At 40.5% G+C, this 20,540-nt stretch overlaps 1 long non-coding RNA gene across 1 annotated transcript; it reads left to right on the forward strand.

Annotated features, from left to right (window-relative positions):
- Positions 1-7,586: 7,586 nt before the first annotated feature.
- LOC308669284 lies at positions 7,587-19,447 on the forward strand. The gene is made up of 3 exons (XR_014026736.1): positions 7,587-7,725; positions 9,833-9,918; positions 19,165-19,447. It is a non-coding gene; the product is annotated as an uncharacterized lncRNA (long non-coding RNA).
- Positions 19,448-20,540: the final 1,093 nt, after the last annotated feature.

Here is a 20,540-nt window from a genome sequence, read left to right on the forward strand (position 1 = left end):
AAAGCCTTGTCAGAAGCTGGCTATTTAGCACAGCAGACAGATGGAGGCGATGCTGGGAGCAACATGTTCATTTCCTAGCTGGGTGTTTTCTGGTCGTTGTGATTCTTTCCTTGCTTTGGATTGACACTGTGCCTTGACTTGGATTGTGCCTTGTGAACTCTGGACTTTTCTTGTCTCGTGAACCGTCTTGTGCATTTAATTTTGCCCGGTAGGTTTATTTTGATTGAGAAACTTTCAAGTGCCTTGTGGACTATTGGCCATTGCTCTGTGGATTAGTATTGGTCTGCTTGTGGTTGAACTTAATTGGTACAGTTCTGGGTTTTTGGTGAAAGGAGTGCTGGGGAATATTAATAAACCCACTAAACCACAGTTACGTGTGAGAGTGGGACAGCACAATACTCTTCTGGAATAACATTAAATCCACATCCAAAAGGAGCCCAATAATTAACTCTGATGTGGCCCAAACATTTTGTATGGGTGAGTTAATGAAGATCAGATGATCTTCATATTTCTTCCAGACATAGGTTTAGCTGCTCTTGTGTTAAACCCCTGTCCAGAAGGGTGCAGGAAAGATGCCTTCTCTGTTGTGTTGCCTGTCCTGTCCAACACTTTTATCTCCAAGATTCATATGGCTCCAACCTATTGGTCTTTCATAAGGCTCCAAAGAACTTGTTTCCCATTAGCCACTGGCCTAGAATATGAAATGAATCTCTAGGAGGCACAGTGGGATCTTGAGTAGCATCCTTTGTTGTTAATCTGCTGTGCTTGTTCTGATATACATTGCTTTTGTAATTTAAGGTACATGCCACAGTTGTCATGAGATGGGCAGTTATCTCAAGTTGACAGAATAAATAAATACATTCATATATAAAGCCGTCCCCTTTGAATGCAATGTGCAAAATATTTGTGCTGCACAAGAACGTATCATTAATCTCCAATTGAATTCAACTGTCCAAAACACTTTCACCCAGTTAGAGGGAGTTTTGACAGAGGCCAAACCCAATAACCTAGCCATCTGTGAAAATGCCTCTGTTCCCCGCCTCATCCCACATTAAGGAAGAGTTGTGATTCCCCTCTCAGCAGGTGGTGACATTTGGTTTAAGAGAGAAACAAAGTCATGGAATCCATCTATTTCTGCTTTTAACACAGTATGCCCTGTACATTGTCATGATTAGCCATTTGTATGAACAGACTCCAGTAAAAAATACTGCATTTGAGATTACCCCAGTTAAGTAGAAGTTCTGTTTGTGTCATATCTATAATATTTTATTCACACATGCACTTCACTACCTGAAGAGATAAATATGCACATGTGAACTAGCCTTTGAGTCTGCAGTAACAAATGGAGATTATTTGAAAGAATTGTGACTCATTAGCATGTAGAAACATCATTTATATCATATTATCTGGAGCAGAGGTCCCCAACCTTTTGGGCACCAGGGACCGGTTCCGTGGATAGAGGTTTTTCTGTGGACCGGAGGGTGCATGGTTTTGTGTGCTGCCTGCATCTCGCAGATGGGGCTTTGCTTGTTTCTGCGGACCGGTTGCTGGCATGTTGCGGCCCAGTCCCGGTCCATGGACCAGGGGTTGGGGACCCCTGATCTGGAGCATAACACACCACATTTTTAAGGTCAAGGTTACATGCAGATGTGAACGAAAGAATTTGAAAGGGTAAGAAGGAAACTAGGTATGGTCAAACTTCACAGTGTGTGTGGGTCCAGAATAAAATCATATTTATCCGTCTTTTCCAGTATATCAAAAATCATCAGTAACTTAGAAGGGGATTGCAACATTGTACTTCTTTGTATAGGTCTCCAAACTTGCCAACATTAAGACTTGTGGACTTCAACTCCCAGAATTCCTCAGCCAGCCATCTGTCCATTTTTGCTATTGTACAAGAGTGAAACTGAACATAATTCTAGAGGGCTTTTACAAATGAATTGCCTCCAGTAAATATAATGACTATAAAATTGAGCATTGAACTAGCATGGCCCGCTTTGGTTTTCATTTTGTGAACTTAAGCAAAACTCTAATGTTTGATGGATCCCTTTATGTATGTGTAAGCAGGAAATGTCTTTTTGGAATATCAGAAGAGACTCTGTTAACTGTTGATTGAGCTTAACATGCTTCCTATGTGTGATGAAGTGGAAAGTATGGTGCCACAGTGAGGAGAGAAGTGGATGGAGAATTAAACAATAATAAGGTTCAGTGAAACCAATGTCCTGCTGGAAAATAGTGCACCCTTAAGGCACTAAAGGAGAAAAATGAATTTAAAAAGAAATTCCAGTTAACAGGTTATTATTTTTCACAATTAACATTTATCAAACCTTTTTAAATGGCCTCAGAATTCAGCTGAACTTATATACTATCACCTAACCTTTACGTAAGGTTTTAGTTTCCCAAGTGTCTTTAAGAATCACTTTGGTGTACTGGTCAAGTCATCAGGCTGGGTGACTTTGGGCCAGTCATTCTTTCTCAGCCTTAGAAAGAAGGCAATGGCAAACACAGCTGGAAAACTTTGCCAAGAAAACTGCAGACACCAGTCCAGGTAATCAGCAGTAATCAAGAGTGACTTAAAAGCGCACACACACCGTGCGTCTTTGCTTTACTTCTGTCTTAGATGCTTAAAAAAGTACTTTGCTTGACATAATTCTACCCAGAATGCCCAATTTAGCAATAATTTGAATGGTGTAAAGTCCTAAAAAGCATCTTTCAGCTCTCCTTGTAGAATTCCTGCTTGTATAAAAGATAGGGGGGGCAGGTTATAACATGGAACTAAAAGGTATTTTTCTCACCTCAGGTGAAGATTCAGATTTCCTTTAGAGATAAAAACATAAGTCTTAATCAAGAGAGATGGACCACCAAAACAAGAGCATCTGCAAAAACAAGTTTCTCATAAGAAAAATAGCATGGATACTATGACTACGTTGCACATTTCATTTTCCTCTCGTTTAAAAACAGAGAAAACAGAGGATTAGCCAGCCAGCCTTAGCTAAAACAGACTTATTTTCTCTCACATTTTCACTTTTCTTTTAAATCTCTCTCTCTTTTTTTGCATCTTAGTTATGAAGATATTTTTGAATTGTTATAAGCTCCTATAAAAACAGAACCAAATTTATTTTTGCCACTTTTCTTAATTTGGAGAGGTTGATATATTTTTGCCTATTCTTCCAATCCAGCAATTTCCAGGCTTTAACGTAAGGAAACAGATGTACACCTCAGTGATTTGAAATGAACAATGAGAAGCAGCATCGCCCGCAGGCTAGAATGTCTAGATTGAAGCTCCAGAGTTTTGCTGATTCATGTGTTCAGTAAATCACCCACAACTCTGGCAGGAGCCCTAAAGGTTCTTTGATAAAGTTTGTTTAGGCTTCTTTTTAAAGTACACACACAGATCTCAAGTTACAGTCTTCCTCACAGTGACATTTGTCTGAACTTTTTTGTCCTGCCCACTTCTACATTTGATGACTTGAACATAGCAGACATTTTCACTCTGAAGAAAGGTGACTGTTTCTCTAGGTAACAGCTTTGATTCCTATACATGTAGTAGCTAATTCTGTGCAATAGGAATTAGACTGACTCAAAATAATTATAAATCAAAGTGCTTCCTAAACAGTTCCAGACTTTTTAGTTTTGCTAAATTGTCTTCATGTGCACTTTTTACGTTTGATTTCCCATTGACTAAAGGTTGAAATGGATGATCTAAAGCAGGGGTCCTGAACCTCAACCCTCCATGCTGCAAGTTAGAGGTGGAAGGGATGTTAGAGGTATGAATGGAATCTAAAAATTCTATTATTTTCTCCTTCCTGTATAATTGACTTACATAATGATATAATAACCCTGATTCCTGGCCAGTCTTGGAGATCCTTGACTATTTAGCAATTTTTTCTGTCCATAATTTTATGAACATAACAAAAAAACCCCTCATTTTCTTGTTTGTTTTTTAATACTTGTATTCTGGTATGCATTTGCCTTATAGCTCAGAGGGAGAATCTGCATAAATGCATACAGCTGAATGCCACCCAGTGGAACAAGAATAACTCCTATATATGCAGAGATGCCTAAATACTTCATGCCCAAAAGAAACAGAATATTTAATGGTATTGAAAATTGGGGAAAGGTCCTTTAGATCAGCAGTCCCCAAACTTTCTGGCTTTGCGGACCAGCGGGGGGTGGGGAGGAGGAGAGGGGACGGTTCCATATGAGCAATAGATGAACGTGTGCTGCTCCACAAATGGAGCTGCACCTGTGCACTCGCCTGGCCACTGTGTGTGCTAGTGGAGATGTGCATGCGTGTGGTGTGCTCGCCTGCTGCTTCTGCGGGCCCGGTAGTGGGCCGCACCTGGAGGTTGAGGACCCCTGCTTTAGATCATCCATCTCAACCTCTAGTCGATGGGAAATCAAACGTAAGCCTCCATGGACAGATGGCATTCCATCCTCAGTTTCAACATATCCAGTGAAAGCATCCCACCACCTCTAAAGTAATAAGTTACACCAGTCTTATTCTTAGGGAGCATTTTTTAAAAATTGTGTCTGTAAACATACAGTAGGTTCCCTTCCACAAGTAAGAAGAAGAGTGCTGATGAAATCACTTATCGGAAGCTGCCTCCTTGCCGAAGTACATTGCTGTGGACTGCATGCAAAAATCAGGCCCATAACAAATGAAAAAAGAAACATGACATTGCACCTTTATGCACCTCCTGCATGGTTCATTCCAGATAAATATGCAGGGAAGCAATCATTGTTTGCATTATTTTGGGAATAGATATTTGGAAATGGTCTTGTGATCCTCCATCCTGACCCTGGCAAGTTACTGGCTCACTTTGGAATTAATTCCTTGTTCTGGGACCCAACATACAAGCAGAATGAAGAAAGCCAGTATAGCAGTACTGACATTTTCACGGGTGATGCCCTGCTCTGAAAATGCCGGCTATTGTGTGTTTTCCTTCTGGTAATCAAAGCAGGTAAATGAAGACTTGCTCCCATGAATGGCTGTTGCTGCCCTGGGGCCATGTTTGTGCTGTGGGTACAAACAACAAAGTCATTCCCATGGAGCATGCCCTAGAAGGCTGGGGAGGGAACACTCTGAGCCTGGGAGAGAGGCAATGTTAATTGGTCTTACAGCCTTGCCTGCGGCAACTGGGAGTCACCCAGCCATAGCAAAGTTGTGCTGTTGTCACTAAAGTGTTCCATTAATATGGCCCTCCTTTTGTAGAGGTGGTGGGAGAGATCATTGCCTATGCTGTGAACTCTGAGATTGTTTTGGTTGACCCAATCCCATCAGTTGTCCAGGTACTTTCTTGCCTAAGGTACATATCTACTTTGATTTCCAGTTGTTCCACATTTTGGCTTATTAAGTAACAGGCAGATGGGGGAGGGGAACATAGCAATGGCCAAGATGGCCAACTGTCATTTGAGATGCTTAGTCTTTGGTTGAGTTGGATGTCCTCAGATTGCCCTTGGGAACTAGGTGGGCCAAGGCCAGCCCAAGGTTTCTTGCTACCTAAATGATGCTTCTCAGTCATCCAAATGTAAATTAAAAAAGCCAGCCAAGATAGTTTTTACACAAGATAGCAGATCCTCTTTCTTTTTGACACACACACACACACACACACACATCATGCAACTTCCTTTGGGGTTATGTAACAGGAAAAGGGTAAGAAATGAGAAGCAAAAAAAATTAAAGTCAGGATATAATAGAAGAGAAAATTCAACTAAATCTAGTTTACGATAACATCTATCACGATTCCTTCCTTCCTTTCCTTCCTTCCTTCCTTCCTTCCTTCCTTCCTTCCTTCCTTCCTTCCTTCCTTCCTCCCTCCCTCCCTCCCTCCCTCCCTCCCTCAATTTCTAGGGCATCTGACTCCAGAATGAACTTGGAGAGGTTCACAATTAAGTTGAGACAGAAAACAATTTCATATATATAAATGAAAGAATAAGTCACTCAGACAGAGAAAATAATTACCTTTATATATCTCACCCTATCCCCCAATTAAAATAGGCCTGATTATGTGCTAGCTCAAGGCCTGGAAGAAGAACCAGGTTTTTAAGGCTTCTTTAAAGGTAGATAGGGTGGGGACCATAAGAAACTCTAGGGCAGGGGTATCAAACTCGCAATGTCACATGACATGTCGCGATGTATTGCGACTTTTTTGCCATTGCCGGCAATGGGATGGGCGTGGTTTCGGCATGACGCATCTGGCCTGCGGGCTAGCAGTTTGACACCCCTGCTCTAGGGGATCCTGTTCCAGAGTGCCACAATAGAGAAGAGCTATTTTCTGGGTCCTGCTACACGTTACTGCTTAATTGAAAAGATCTGAAGCAAGCCAATTCTGTTGCATCATAGAGGACAGACAGAAGCTATGGATGATAGATGGTCCCTCAGGTAACTAGGGCTATACAATGTAAGGCTTTAAAGGTAATAACCAGCACTTTGAATTGTAACCAGAATCTTACCAATAACCCATGTAGTTCACCAACAGGAAAAAAAAAAGGCAGCTGAAGGTAAAAACATCAGAACAAGATCATACAAGCTCAATTACCTCCAACCCCCATGCCTGGGAAAACAGCCAAATCTTAAGGGATTTATGGAAGGCCAGCAAGGTCAAGGCCAATCAATCTTGAGTGGAATTGTTTTCCAAAAAGCAGGAGCAGCAAGGAAAAAGGCTCACTTCCTGGCTCCCGTCAGATGACACTCTTAAAGTGTCAGGACCTGGAGCATGCTCCTCCTGTCAAATCTAATGAGTTGGGTGGAAATAATTGGAGATGAGTGCTCCCTTAAATATTCAGGTCCCATGTAATAAAGGGCTTTATAGGTGACAACTAACACTTTGAATTACATCTGGGAACTATGGGGAGTCAGTCAAATTCATGAACCAAAAGTATCACACAAATATTTTAAGGCACACCAATTGCTTTTCCTGTATTCTGTATCACTTGCAGCTTCCATAGGCCCCGTTGCATTAAACCAGGAGGTGGACCAGCGCACAGTGACTGTGTGCAATACCTCCTGATCCAGGAAGAGGCACAGTTGATGCATAGCACAAAAATTGGGCCAAAGCGCTCCTGTCCAGTGCTGCCTCCTGCTGTTTGAATAGGAGCTGTTAGCCCAGTAGCTGCCACCCCAAACTGCACATTGGTTCTTTCTGGAGGGATGCAGGCTCGTCCAGAACTAATCACTAGATTCAGGAGGCCCTAAAATTCAAACCACTCAGTGTCGTTGTGTTTGAGTTGGTTTGCTTTTCCCTCATCCAGACCTCCACAGTTATTTACTTATACATTTTAGAAGTGAATAGCTGTATGCTTTCCATTTTAGCAAGCACTGATACTCCTTGTTCCCATTTTCATAGAATTTGTAACAAATACTTTATAACAGTGTGGTGCTACAGTTCTACAGTTATTTCAGAGCAACAGAATTCTTATTAAGCATTCTGCTATATTCTTTAAGATACATCACACAATGTCATGCAAGTCATGCAAATGTGATGGGCAGTTTACTAATATTTTTTAACTGGTGTTAATATAACTTTATACAGAAAGGACACTTACAGATAACTTGTTAATTTTGTATATCTTTTGTTTTTATATATCCCCACTAACATCACATATTTAGCTTGTACATACATTTGCACAATATATTCTAAATATTATTATTGTTTACTTTCAAGAATAACTATCTTATTCATGTTTCTTCAAAGGAATTCAGATAATGCGACTTATCCTCAGGTAAGTGTGCATATACAGTTATTGCAGGTTAAGTATTTCAAAAAAGTGCTAAAAGAAGGATCTAGATGTCTCAGTGGACTGCCACTTAATTATGACTCAGAAGTGTGCTGCAGCTGTCAAAAAAGCCAATGCAGTCCTGGATTGCATCAACAGAGGGATAGCATCAAGATCAAGGGAAACGATAGTACCGTTCTGTACTGCACTGGTGAGACCACATTGGAAATACTGTGCCCAGTTCCAGTCATCACAATACAAAAAAGATGCTGAGACCCTAGAAAGAGTGCAGAGAAGAGCAACAAAGAGGATAAGGGGCCTGGAGGCTAAATCCCATCAAGAATGGCTAAGGAAACTAGGTATGTTTAGCTTAACAAAGAAGAAGACTGAAGGAAGACAGGATAGCAGTCTCGAGGAGACGCCGCAAGAAAGAAATAACTGATTTATTCTCCATAGCACCTGAGGACCAGAAGCAATGGGTAGAAACTTGTTAAAGTAAGAGCCAATCTGGAAAGAAGAAGGAGTTTCCTGATAGTAAGAACAATTAAGCAGTGGAACAGCTTGCTTCCCGGGATTGTGGCTGCTCCATCACTGGAGGTTTTCCAGAAAAGATTTTCTGGGATGACATGAGGACTCCTGCTTCAGGCAGGGGATTGATCTAGAAGAAATCCAAGGTCCCTTCCTATGATTCTATTATTCTATGGAAAAGTTTTGATTGGTTTTCTTTTTAATCTATTAAAATTAGCTTGATGTATCTATCACATAATTGTTAATTTTCTGTTGCAGAGAACTTGAATTTTCATTTCCCCCTTTTTTCCTTTATAATATGAGTGTCCATGATTTTTATTTAGAGTTGCAAAAGGATACTATTATGTACAAAATATTTGTTATGGAATACTCATAAATATACAGTATAATATAAACAATATCCATAAAAAGTGGGTATGCGAAGAAAACTGTCTATCAGGAAATGGTTTATACGTGTTGGTGCTTCCAGAGAAGCATAGCCAGCGTATCATTCATGCTGATCCTTGTAGTAACTAAAATGGAAACCACAGAAGCATTAAAAATGAACTCAGTAAAACTTGAGCTTGGCAATACTGTGTTCCCCAAATATTAGAAGAGATGGGCTCCACTCTGGGTAGCATGACATAAAATAAGGGGGATGCACATAGCCCATTCTCATCCAAAATCCATGTCTGGGTAGTTATGACCAACCCCATTGACACAAAATGTGGATGAATTTTGAATTTTTCTCAAAATTCCTAGACATCCAGCAACTCTGTGATATTATGTAACAATGTGCACACTGTTCTAATCTGCAAAATGTATTCCAGATAACGAATATTTTTCAAAATGTCCTTACCAGATAATTCACCTCTGGATATGCACCCGATTTTATAAATGGAGGCAATTGGGGAAAGGAATCTCCTTTACTGGATTAGGATAGTCTTCTTTTCCAATTTGTTCTTTGCTCATTTGTTAATTACTGGGAGGAGGGTCCTTTTCATTTTTAATTTTTTGGCAAATAGAAAATTGCTTATATGAAAATTGGTTTATTTTAATATTAGTCAGTGTCAGATTCCAGGAACATCTTAGTCCACCTACCCACACCCAATGCCGTGCACATTCTCTGGCTTTCCCTCCATCGGTATCAGCAGACAAGGAACTTTGAGTTGTCTCATATCTTAATTACATGCCCTACTTTGATGCAATTTTATATCAGGGATTGTAGTATATTTTAGTATTTGTCATGCGAGAGGCACAGAACGTGTGTCACTAAAGTAAGCCTTGCATGGATTCTGCTAACTCTGGTTACCACGAAAATAATTGGGATTAAAATAGATGAATGCAAACTAGAATAAAACTTGAGAAGAAAGGTTTATTCAAAAGGAAATAGCTTTTCTTGAGATGAAAACCATGGCAAGAGAACACTGTAACTAAGTTGTGTGTATAGATTAAAGAGGAAATTTTTAAAACAGATAAAGAGAATATGGATAAATACAAGCAAGCGAAACTAATCTGGTAACTGAAGATGCTTTATGAACTATATTGCAAAAAACGTAGAAAGGGAGCTAAACTTATTTGAGTTTTGGGGTTTGCTTTTCTCCAGGTCTATAAAATGTCTTTAGAGGAGCACGAATGCCACCTGGTGGACAACAACACAGCTTACAGCAAGAGTATCTAATGCACATAATGGTAAAGTGGCCTTCCCTAACATAATGATTTCCATGTCTGTGGAATCAGTTTCCATCTTACTCAGAAATCAAGATCATGCCATATAACTGGGAATAATAGGAACTCTAGTCCTATTTGCAAAAGTTCTGTATAGGTTTGTCTTATATATAAAGGTAAAGGTAAAGGTTCCCCCGCACAAGCGTGCTAGTCGTTTCTGACTCTAGGGGCCGGTGCTCATCTCCGTTTCAAAGCTGAAGAGCCAACGCTTGTCCGAGGATGTCTCCGTGGTCATGTGGCCAGCATGACTAGACGCCAAAGGCGCATGGAACGCTGCTACCTTCCCACCGGAGTGGTCCCTATTTTTCTACTTGCATTTTTACATGCTTTCGAACTGCTAGGTTGGCAGAAGCTGGGACGAGTAACAGGCGCTCACTCTGTTACGCGGCACTTGGGATTCGACCTGCCAAACTGCCGACCTTCTGATTGACAAGCTCAGCGTTCTAACCCACTGAGCCACCGCGTCCCTTATATATAGTATTGCTTATATAGAGATTTTTCCATATAACTGGTTCCGTATACCCAATCTGGCCTGTTTCCTAGCGCTTCTCATTTCTCATAATGCATTTGGTTTGGGTTCTGACTTTTATGAACACTTGAAGATCTTTTTCACCATCAGGACACATTTATATATTCGCGGATCTTTTCTTCACAAAAAACAATTAGCCAGTTGCTTTTCGGGCAATTTGTCATTGTTTAACCATTCAGTTGTTTTTGGCTCTCCCATTAATTGCTTCTTTAAGTCTTTATAAGCTCATGCTTGTGCCATCAGTGATTTTAGTCAGATTTTAGTGATTCTGCCAATAGACAATCATACTCAATAGTAAATATTTGGAGATTCTGGAAATTCACTAGGACCTGCCTGATATCCCATTACTTCTTGTGCCAGGAGAGTATTGCTAAGACTGCATGCCATTTGTAGCTCATCTCAGTTGGTCAATGAGACAAGTGTAATGGAGGAATCTCCTTTGCTGGCAGGTTTTGACAGTGAATTAAGCAAAACAGTCACTTAACTGGCACTAGGAGTTCCTATAATATGTTTGACTGAATGCAGGTAGTTTACCTCTGTGCATAACCAGGTCTGTTGGGAGCTACATTTAGAAAACCTGGGGCTGGGTGAATGGACTAATGAGCTGTTTTTGATATCTCCATAACAGCCCACTATTTTGCCTTCCTCCCTGAAGTATGTTAAGAACAGGCAACTTTGTGTTTCCTTGGACATTTACATATTTTATAGTGTGTGTGTATAAATATATATGAATATGTACATACGTATGGACACAGAAACACACATACATATGGCTTGAGGTCAGTGTTGATTCCTGATGACTGCCAGGGCAAGTCCCTGTGGTTTTCTTGGCAATATTTCCAGAAGTGATTATGCCATTACCTCCTTCTTAGGACTGAGAGAGGATGACTGGATCAAGGTTACCCAGTTGGCTTTGTGCCTAAGGTCGACACAGAACTCACCGTCCAGCCTGATATCTTAACCACCACACTAAACTGATTCAGGAGCCTTGGTGGAGCAGTGGGCTAATGCCTCCTTAAGTAACACCAGCTGCCTGCAATTAGTGCAGGTTCGCATCCCACCAGGCTCAAGGTTGACTCAGCCTTCCATCCTTCCAAGGTAGGTAAAATGAGGACCCAGATTGTTGGGGGCAATTAAGCTGACTTTGTAATAATGCCGTTTGGGGTGTGTGTGAAAGCCCTAATAAGCAGGCATATACATAGAATGAAGGCTACTGCTAAGCTTGTAAGCCGCCCTGAGTCTTCGGAGAAGGGCGGGATATAAATGGAATTAAAATAAAATAAAATAAATAATTATCTATCACATGTCATAAATAGATTGATTCATACTGTCTGTCCAGCGTCACCCTTGATAGAAACAATCCTAACTGAAACAAGTGTCACAGTCAACAGCAATAAGATTTCCTTAATGTTTACCTAATTTGCATATTCAAAGCTTTTTATATCCAAAAATTCTGCATAACCAAATAGGATGGCATACTTTTATCTCCAAAATTGAAAAGAATCCAAGACAACGTTTTATTAAGTAAAGTAAAACTTGAGGAGGGTAGGAGCTGAAACTTTTTTTAAAAAAAAACAAAGCACTGTCAATCCAAAACAGTTTTTTATTTTCCTTTTTAAATAAAAGTATCAACATGAAAATGTGAGGCTCATTTATTTGGGAGTCGAAAGAACAAAGAAGAACTGTAGCAAGCTGTGTCCTTCTTTTGCTCTTTGGGTCTCTCTCTCTCTCTCTCTCTCTCTCTCTCTCTCTCTGTGTGTGTGTTAAGAGAGAGAGAGAGAGAGAAGTGGGGGAGAGAAGCCGGGCACCAGCTCTTTAATCTGTCACTCATGGCTCAGGCTGACAGGAGCTGTCCTGGTGGCAGAAAGCACTGATTGCTGATTTGAGGAAACAAAATAGCAGTTGTAATTACGGGCCTTGATAAGATAAGGTCTTCTGAGGGGAAGAGGGGAGAGTTCTGAGCCATCACCAGCCATTTACACTGAATTAGCAGCTGTCACTCATTCCATCTTGGGCAGGAGCACAGTGGGAGCACTCTTTGTTCGATAATTTATTTGTAAGGTAGAAGAGCTAGAGGGTATCTTAGCCACAGAAGAATCCTCTTTTCCTTTCCAAATTCTGTACAAGTGTGAATGGCCCCACACCTGACCTATGATAAGAAAATAGATGGTCTCTCTCTCTCTCTCTCTCTCTCTCTCTCTCTCTCTCTCTCTCTCTCTCTCTCTCTCTCTCTCTCTCCCACCCTCCCTCTCTCCTCACACCCCCCATTTCTCTTCCTGAGTATGTGAGAGACCTTCCCTTGAATTTCACTAATTCACTGACACTCATGCCACAGCTTCCTGATCAATGGTAACATTTGCAATCTGCAGGTCCTCAAGAAAGCTATCCTTAATCTTTCTTAAATGAGTGAGAACCACTCTCTTCCTTTTGTTGTTGTTCCCCTCCACTGCCAAGGACTTCTCTTGTTATGGGCAACCTGCGTTTGAAAATCAGGGGAGCAGTTTGCCTTAAGAATAGGATGTCTATCTATCTTACAGCCTTCTGAAATCAGTGCAGACCTGGATGACCTGGGAGTTATCAAGTGCTGAAAGAATGACTTGGTGCTGTTCAGTCCAGTTCTGCAGTTCCTAATTTCTGCCTGATTTGAATTGGGTTAACTCCTAAGTAAGCAGACAAAGATTAAAATCAAAGTGGTAGTTAGCTAATTAGTTGGAACTGTAACAAAAACATTTCTCATGTTTTGTTGTGTGGCCCTCACTTAAGTCTTCAACTTCTCGCTTCATTTCTTGCAAGTGTTTTAATTATCAGTGGTTAGCATATCTCTGTGAGGTCATTTGCCATCTAGTGCTGAACAAGATTCTTCTCAGTTTTGATCCCTAGCAGGGATTTAGCCGAGGTTCTTGTTCAAAATGCGTCTCTTAGTATTTTGGCACTTCAGTGTTTTAATGCATTTTTGCTATGTTTTTTTCTTTCCCATTTTTACACAGCCAATTGCACAGGACCATCCGTCTTGGCAAGTCATATATTTTTTAGAAAAAAACCTCTTCTTTCCACCTAAAAACATAAGCACTAATCCCATACTGCCATACTGGGAAACAAGCTCCATTGAACTGGGTGAGACTTAATTCTGATTAAGTATGCCAGTGCTTAAGCATTTAATTTCTTGCCAGTAGGCAAAAGAATAAGGTGTATATGGATGGACCCTCATTCAGTAACCAAACTTACAATAGCACTAAACAAGTGGGAGATACAACCAGACCTCATTCCTATGGCTGTTGTAGCATCCCCACAGTCACATGATTGCAGTTTGCAAGGTTCCCTGCCAGCCTCCTACAAGCGAACTCAATGGGAAAGCTGGTAGGAAGGTGCAAGTTGCAGTCACGTGATGCCCTTGCTTAACAACCTATGTGGTCCTTGTTTAATAAAAGCACCTGGGATTGCTGGAATTGCCATTGCTAAGTAGCACAATAACATGATTTTTCAATTTATGGCCTCATCAACTCTGGAGTTTCTGGTTTCAATTAGCATTGTTAAATGAGGACTGCCTGTATCAGTTTATTATATTTTATGTTGCTTGGCCCCAATATTCTGGGCAGTGTGCAACATAAAGTGACACATCAATTATCTCAATTAAAAACCCATCCATAAAATGTATGAATTTTTTTCAATATGTTAATTAGTTTATCAGAATATAAAATACAAAAATATAAAGAAAAATGAAAATAATGGGGAGGAAAAGGGGAGGTGGAAAAGTATGGGGTAAAAGGGAAGAGGAAAAATAAATAAAGGCATTGACTTCCAGCTCCATTTGATGCAGTAGAATGAGGGACTTTTTACTTTTTACATAATAATATATATTAACATTTCTATAATAAAAAAAATCCTATCTAATCAATAAAGGCCAAAATCAAAGAATATATGATCTTAAGCATTAAAAGCCTGTCTAAAAAGGAAGAGTTTTAGTATCTTCTTCAACACTAGAAGAGATTGCTCCATCATGCAATGGCTATTGTAGAGAAGTTCTGCTTTCTAGTGGATACTCTCCTCTTACTTCTTGCTTAAGTGGATCCTCTTGAGATTCCTTTACAGAGCAGGCGGACTCAGACCAGACAAATGGTCTGTTACATATACTACTTCTGTGACATTTATGGGCAATTTCTAGTTCTGCTTGCAGTGTATATCTACCATGCTCTGTAATGTGACTGATGATGTGGAAGACATTCGTCCCTAATCAAAGAAAGAAATCAAGCCACAATCAATTAAGCTTGTTTGGGTTGATATGTCTCTCTTGTTCTCTCACATGCACATATACCCAAAGAATTTTGTTTAGCAGCAGGAAACACCACTGGTTCTGATAACCTGTTTCCATAATATTTTCATCGTGCATTGAATTAATCTCCATTTCTTGTCCAGTATAAATGTTGTCTATTCTAGCCACCCATCAGAAGTCTCTAAATATGACTAACTACAGTAAATGGATACAGTATATATAAAAAGCTCAGTTTTTATATTTTCCAATGATAAATTTGCTAATAGGAAAAAATACCCTAAAAAGACTCCCAAAACAGAATAAAATGTTCAGCATAAAACATGGTCATAACTAGTACCTGTAAAAGGCTATTCAAACAAGATCTTTAAAAAGTAAGATTTTAAGACAGAAAAAATCTGAGAAAAAAACACAGTCTTCCCAACTCACAAAAAGGGCCAAAAATACAGCACCAATTAAATTTCTACAAAGGAGGACATGTTTCTGTGCCACTCTTGAAATGGATGCTTTTGCAAATACAAAAATAAATCAAAACACAGAATGACCAAAGCAGTCTTTAAAACACTGTACCTGAATGAGAACAAATGAACCCCCACAATGCTTATTTAGTTTGAAAACTTTGGGAGGTTAAATTTACACCTGCTTTTTGAAAGACTGTGAAGAAGATACCGCATAGCCCTGTTTGAATTGTTGAAACAATTTCCAAAGATAAGGCACATGTACTTTTTTTGCTGTATGAAATATGGAGCCATGGAATCCTTGGTGCTGCTTGCAGACTTTCTATTACCCAACCAGGTAACACCATCAGTGCAAGTGAGTGTGCAGTTTGCTCCCTGTTTATATGTAGTAGCTCCACATAGAAGTACAGAGCCACATAAGGCTATTCCCTCCCCTTCGTACTGAAGGTCTCTTCCGAATATGTGGATTTCTACTTCCAGACTGTTTCACTTTGAGAGCGGGCAACTAAATTTCATTTTTGATGTGTGCCGTTGTGCTCACAGTAAAAAATGACAATAAAGATTATCTTATCTTATCTTATCTTATCTTATCTTATCTTATCTTATCTTATCTTATCTTCTCATCTCATCTTATCATCTTTAAATTAAAAAGGGCGGAGTACGTATTTGAGAAGCTACTCTAACATTTCCTTTTAATTTTCAGTTAATATTAACACTCTGATTCTTTGTTGGTCTTTTCTCTAAAGCAGAGGTGTCAAACTCAATTTCATTGAGGGCCGCATCAGCATTGCAGTTGCCCTCAGGGGGCCGGGTGGGTGTGGCCAGGGTGGGCGTGGCCTACTGGGTGGGTGTGGCTAGTGCATATGGCCTGCTGGGTGGGCGTGGCCAGCTCTACATCGTTCGCATCAAGGGTGCCTATGGGGGCCTGGGCAGGAGTGGGACAGATCTGAGGGTCTCTGGCAGGAGGAGGGTCTCTGGGCCGGGGCCAAGGCAGTGGGGGCCGTTCCCTCACTGTTTCCAGGATGGCTTCGCGGGCCGCATGAAACCACTTCGCGGGCCGTATCCGGCCCCCGGGCCTTGTGTTTGACATGTCTGATCTAAAGAAATAGCTGATTTAACTGCCATCCTAACAGTAACTGAAAACAACTGAAATGTCACATTTTAAAAAAGACAATTATATGGCTTGCCTTATTATTATAAACTTATTGGGATTCGATTAAAAAGTTGTATTTAAAGTGTTTTAGTTAGAATCAAGGGGTCACTAAACAGGGGCATCCATTTACTTTTTAAAGTCAAGATGGCTGCAAAACTGTACAACCGAAGTTTTGCCCCTTTTATATACAATATGTGACATGTTAAATAAGGGCAGAACTTCAACTGCATGATTGTGACTGCCATCTTGACTTTTTTTTTTTACTATATCGCAAACTGTTATGAAGGGATATTGAGTGAGTTATCTTAAAGTGTAACCCCTCAAAGTAACAGTGGAATCCTGGGAGAGAGAATACAGTGCTCTGAATTCAGTTAAAAGGAATGAGTCCTTCGGGAAAGGGCAGTATATAAATTCAATAAAATAAATAAATAAATAAATAAATAAATAAATAAATAAATAAAATACCTTTCTTTTTATTTTCTTTGGGTTTTGTAAAAGTTTTGACAGATTAGATAGATGATAGATAGATAGATAGATAGATAGATAGATAGATAGATAGATAGATAGATAGATAGATAGATAGATAGATGATAGAGGCACAGATACGTACAGATATACTTTACAAATTTCTTTTATATAATAGCTCACCCCCCCCTTTTTGCATCTGAATATCATATTTCCCACGTTTGATTTTAGAGCAGAATAATGAGAAAACACCTTTCAACGTCACATTCAAACTTTATTCCTTTATCCAGCCAGCTGGGGGAGGGTGACCAAATATTTAGATAATTGATTTGCATGAAGAGAGATAGCTGTTTATAAAGTGTTACTTTGGCAAAGAGAAAACAATAATGAAGACCTTAAAAGCTATCAAAATGATTGTGGTTAATACAAAACTTAATCTTTAAGGTAACAAGGCATTTGTAGCTGTTGCAGGTTGACCCCATGGATCTTTCAAAGAGTTACACTTCAGTCTGAATCATTTAAAACTGAATATATACTAGATCTGAGATGACTTTGGTTTTTCCTAATAAAGAAAAAAGCATAGCTATTTGCTAATGCAAAGTACTCCAAAAGAAATGTTCTGTATTTTAGATGCCTCCTTACTTTCCTCTATTCCCAGTTAAGTTAGCAAGGCTGTCACCATTGGTCTTATCAGCGTGCTGAGCAGATAGAGTTACCTCTCAGACAGAAGCTGGGCTGTTTCTGTTGTTTCTGCCCCCCTAGCCAACTGCATCCTTGCTTGATCTTAGCCTCAGCAGACAAGAGGAATTATTACTTTGGAACACTTTAATGGTTTTCTAGGTGTTTAATGCCACCAGTTTTCTCCCCCATCACAAAATCTGGCTTAGGCAGCCTTAAAAGTAGAGTGAGAGAAGTTGGGTAAGCGGATAATGAGACTTAGTACGGATAATAGGTTTGGTGGCTTATTTATTTGTCTAGTAGCATGTTTTTCCTCTCCCGAAACTCTTGTTCTTTACTCTAATCCTTTGAATGTCTGTCACTTGCTGTAGGTAGCTTGCATGGACAGTCTCAATCCACAAAACCAGATTTCCATAGCTCTGTGCATAATGATTCAAGTCCATCACCTTCCTTCAACTGCTGCATAGGAGCACCCAGCCCATCGCCTCTAGTCTAGGAGCTGGCTGATTCCTATGATCCTTAATCTGCAGTAGATCTATAGAACATATAGAAAGCATCTGGGCGGCTGCTAGAACAGGAGGCCTGCAATATAGCATAGGTTAAAACTGCAGCTGATGTCGCCTGTGAGTGTTGAACATGACAAGCCATTTCACTGTCAATGTGTGAACATTTCCCCCCTCCCCAAACACTTGACTACGCATTGCTAGAAACCAAATTACAAGGGGAAGACAAAAACACCTGCTCCAGAAAGTTACACTGTGGGTTCTAAATTTCAAATTAAGGAATTTCATAAGAGATTGTTATATCATTATGGAAAAATTACAGTGTATCTGAACATAAGGGACGCGGTGGCTCAGTGGGTTAGGATGCTGAATTTGTCGATCAGAAGGTCGGCAGTTTGGCGGGTCGAATCCCGAGTGCCGCGTAGCAGAGTGAGCGCCTGTTACTCGTCCCAACTTCTGCCAACCTAGCAGTTCAAAAGCATGTAAAAATGCAAGTAGAAAAATAGGGACCACTGCGGTGGGAAGGTAACAGCGTTCCGTGCGCCTTTGGCGTCTAGTCATGCCGGCCACATGACCACGGAGACGTCCTCGGACAAGCGCTGGCTCTTCGGCTTTGAAACGGAGATGAGCACCGGCCCCTAGAGTTGGAAACGACTAGCACGCATGTGCGGGGGAACCTTTACCTTTACCTTTATCTGAACATACTACCCCATTATCTAGTGAATGAATTCTTAGAGACTGTTTACAGAATGGTCCTTTGACAGGTGCTAAGCTTATCTGCTTTTTGGTATAACATGGTTCTCTTCTGAGGTTCACGGGATGACCTGAGAAAGTGATTGTAAAAATATTAATTAATCATTCTTTATTACTGTCTACAGTCTCTAGGATTGAACCATGACAAATATCCTTATTTCTAGCAGCCAAGCAGCTAACGCAGGGCAGTCTCCAGCTTGTGCCTTCTGTGAACAGAACTGTGGTTTGGGTACAAGAAGATCAGATTTCAGTAAAACACAGTTGCTTTCCTAGAGGTTTTTTCCGGGGGGGGGGGCAGGGGAGAGAAGGAATGCAAGCTTTTCTTTTCCCAGCTTAGTATCTAGATCTGTGAGACTCTTACTGTGATCATTTTGGAACTAACCGTATCTTCTTCATACTTACAGGTTGCTGAACCCGGATACTGTGATCTAACTAACTTCAGGACCAAAGTTCAAATCTGGGGTGGGGGGTTCCAAGAGAATTGCAGGAGGTAGACTTGCACAGACTGATCTGTCCATTGGCAAAAACATGTTGGGTTGCATCCTAGCAGCTGGTGCTCTATACCTTGTCCCCTCTTTTTTCTATTTTTGATAGATAAGTATACCATGTACATAGTTGCACGTGCTCATCTTAATATTTTTGTTTTAAAAATATGTTATTTCTTTCCACAATTAAATGATGTGTATTCCAAAATAAGTGTACGGCTATGTAAAGGTAGGGGCGTGGGGAGGCAGGGAGAGCATAAGTTCCTGGTTGCATCAGTGTCTGGAAGTAATTCTTAATGAACGGCTTCAGTTTTAAGCAGAAGGGATAGGGAACCTATAGTCAGATATTTTGGGGTTTCAATTCTCATCAGCTTCAGTCAGCATGACCAGTGCTCCAGATTGACCAGAGCTATTGTCCAACAGCAATGGAAGCATCTACATCAGGGGTCCCCAACTCCCGGTCTATGGACTGGCACTGGTCCACAGCATGCCAAAAACCGGGCCACGCAAACAAGTGAAGCCCCATCCATGGGATACAGGCAGCACATGAAACCCTGCCCCCTCTGGTCTGCGGGAAAAACCCCCTCTCTCCACAGAACCGGTCTCTGGTGCCCAAAAGGTTGGGAGCCATTGATGTACATTACATCCGATCTGGAGCCAACGTAATTGATGGGGTTCCTACATAAAGCCTCCTCTTTTTAAGGATCAGCTAATGAGGGTTTCCTCTTGAGTAGGAGCTTTGATGTGGTGATACATTTTCATTTGAATAAGCTTTTTCTGACATGTACTTGTTTATGTCAGTTACGCTGAAAATCTTTCTGCTCTTTGAGGTTGCTTTGTTTTTATTGTGATAGAGTCAATATTGTTGGATCGATACTGGGGGACACATATTGTGAGTCAATAGTTTTAGAAAGATAGCATATAATAGTATACAACAATGCAAATATTTCCCCATATTCCTTTGAACTGTTTCAGAATTTACTTGGAGTTGCTGTATTTCTTTTTGAGCAGGGGCAGGACACCTATGGCTGGTCAGGGGCTGGGCTTAATATTGGGCTGTTGTGTAAGATTTGCAAATTGTGAAGGGCCACATTACAGGTATGGCCAGAGCTGGATTTACAGGTGAGTTTGGGGTGGTTTTTTCTTTTCTTTTTGGGAACTGTTTTCATTTATGTCTTGGACATAAAGGGAGACTTCACAGTTTTCAGTAGTCAAGGCCAGAGGGGGTTTCTGAGAGTGTAGTTGCTCACCCCCTTGCCTTACGAAGTCTTACCAAGCTTGGTAAGCTTCAGTTT

The sequence above is a fragment of the Vipera berus genome (genome assembly GCF_964194415.1).
Source record: "Vipera berus genome assembly, chromosome: 5".
In the NCBI taxonomy this organism is placed as follows: Eukaryota; Metazoa; Chordata; class Lepidosauria; order Squamata; family Viperidae; genus Vipera; species Vipera berus.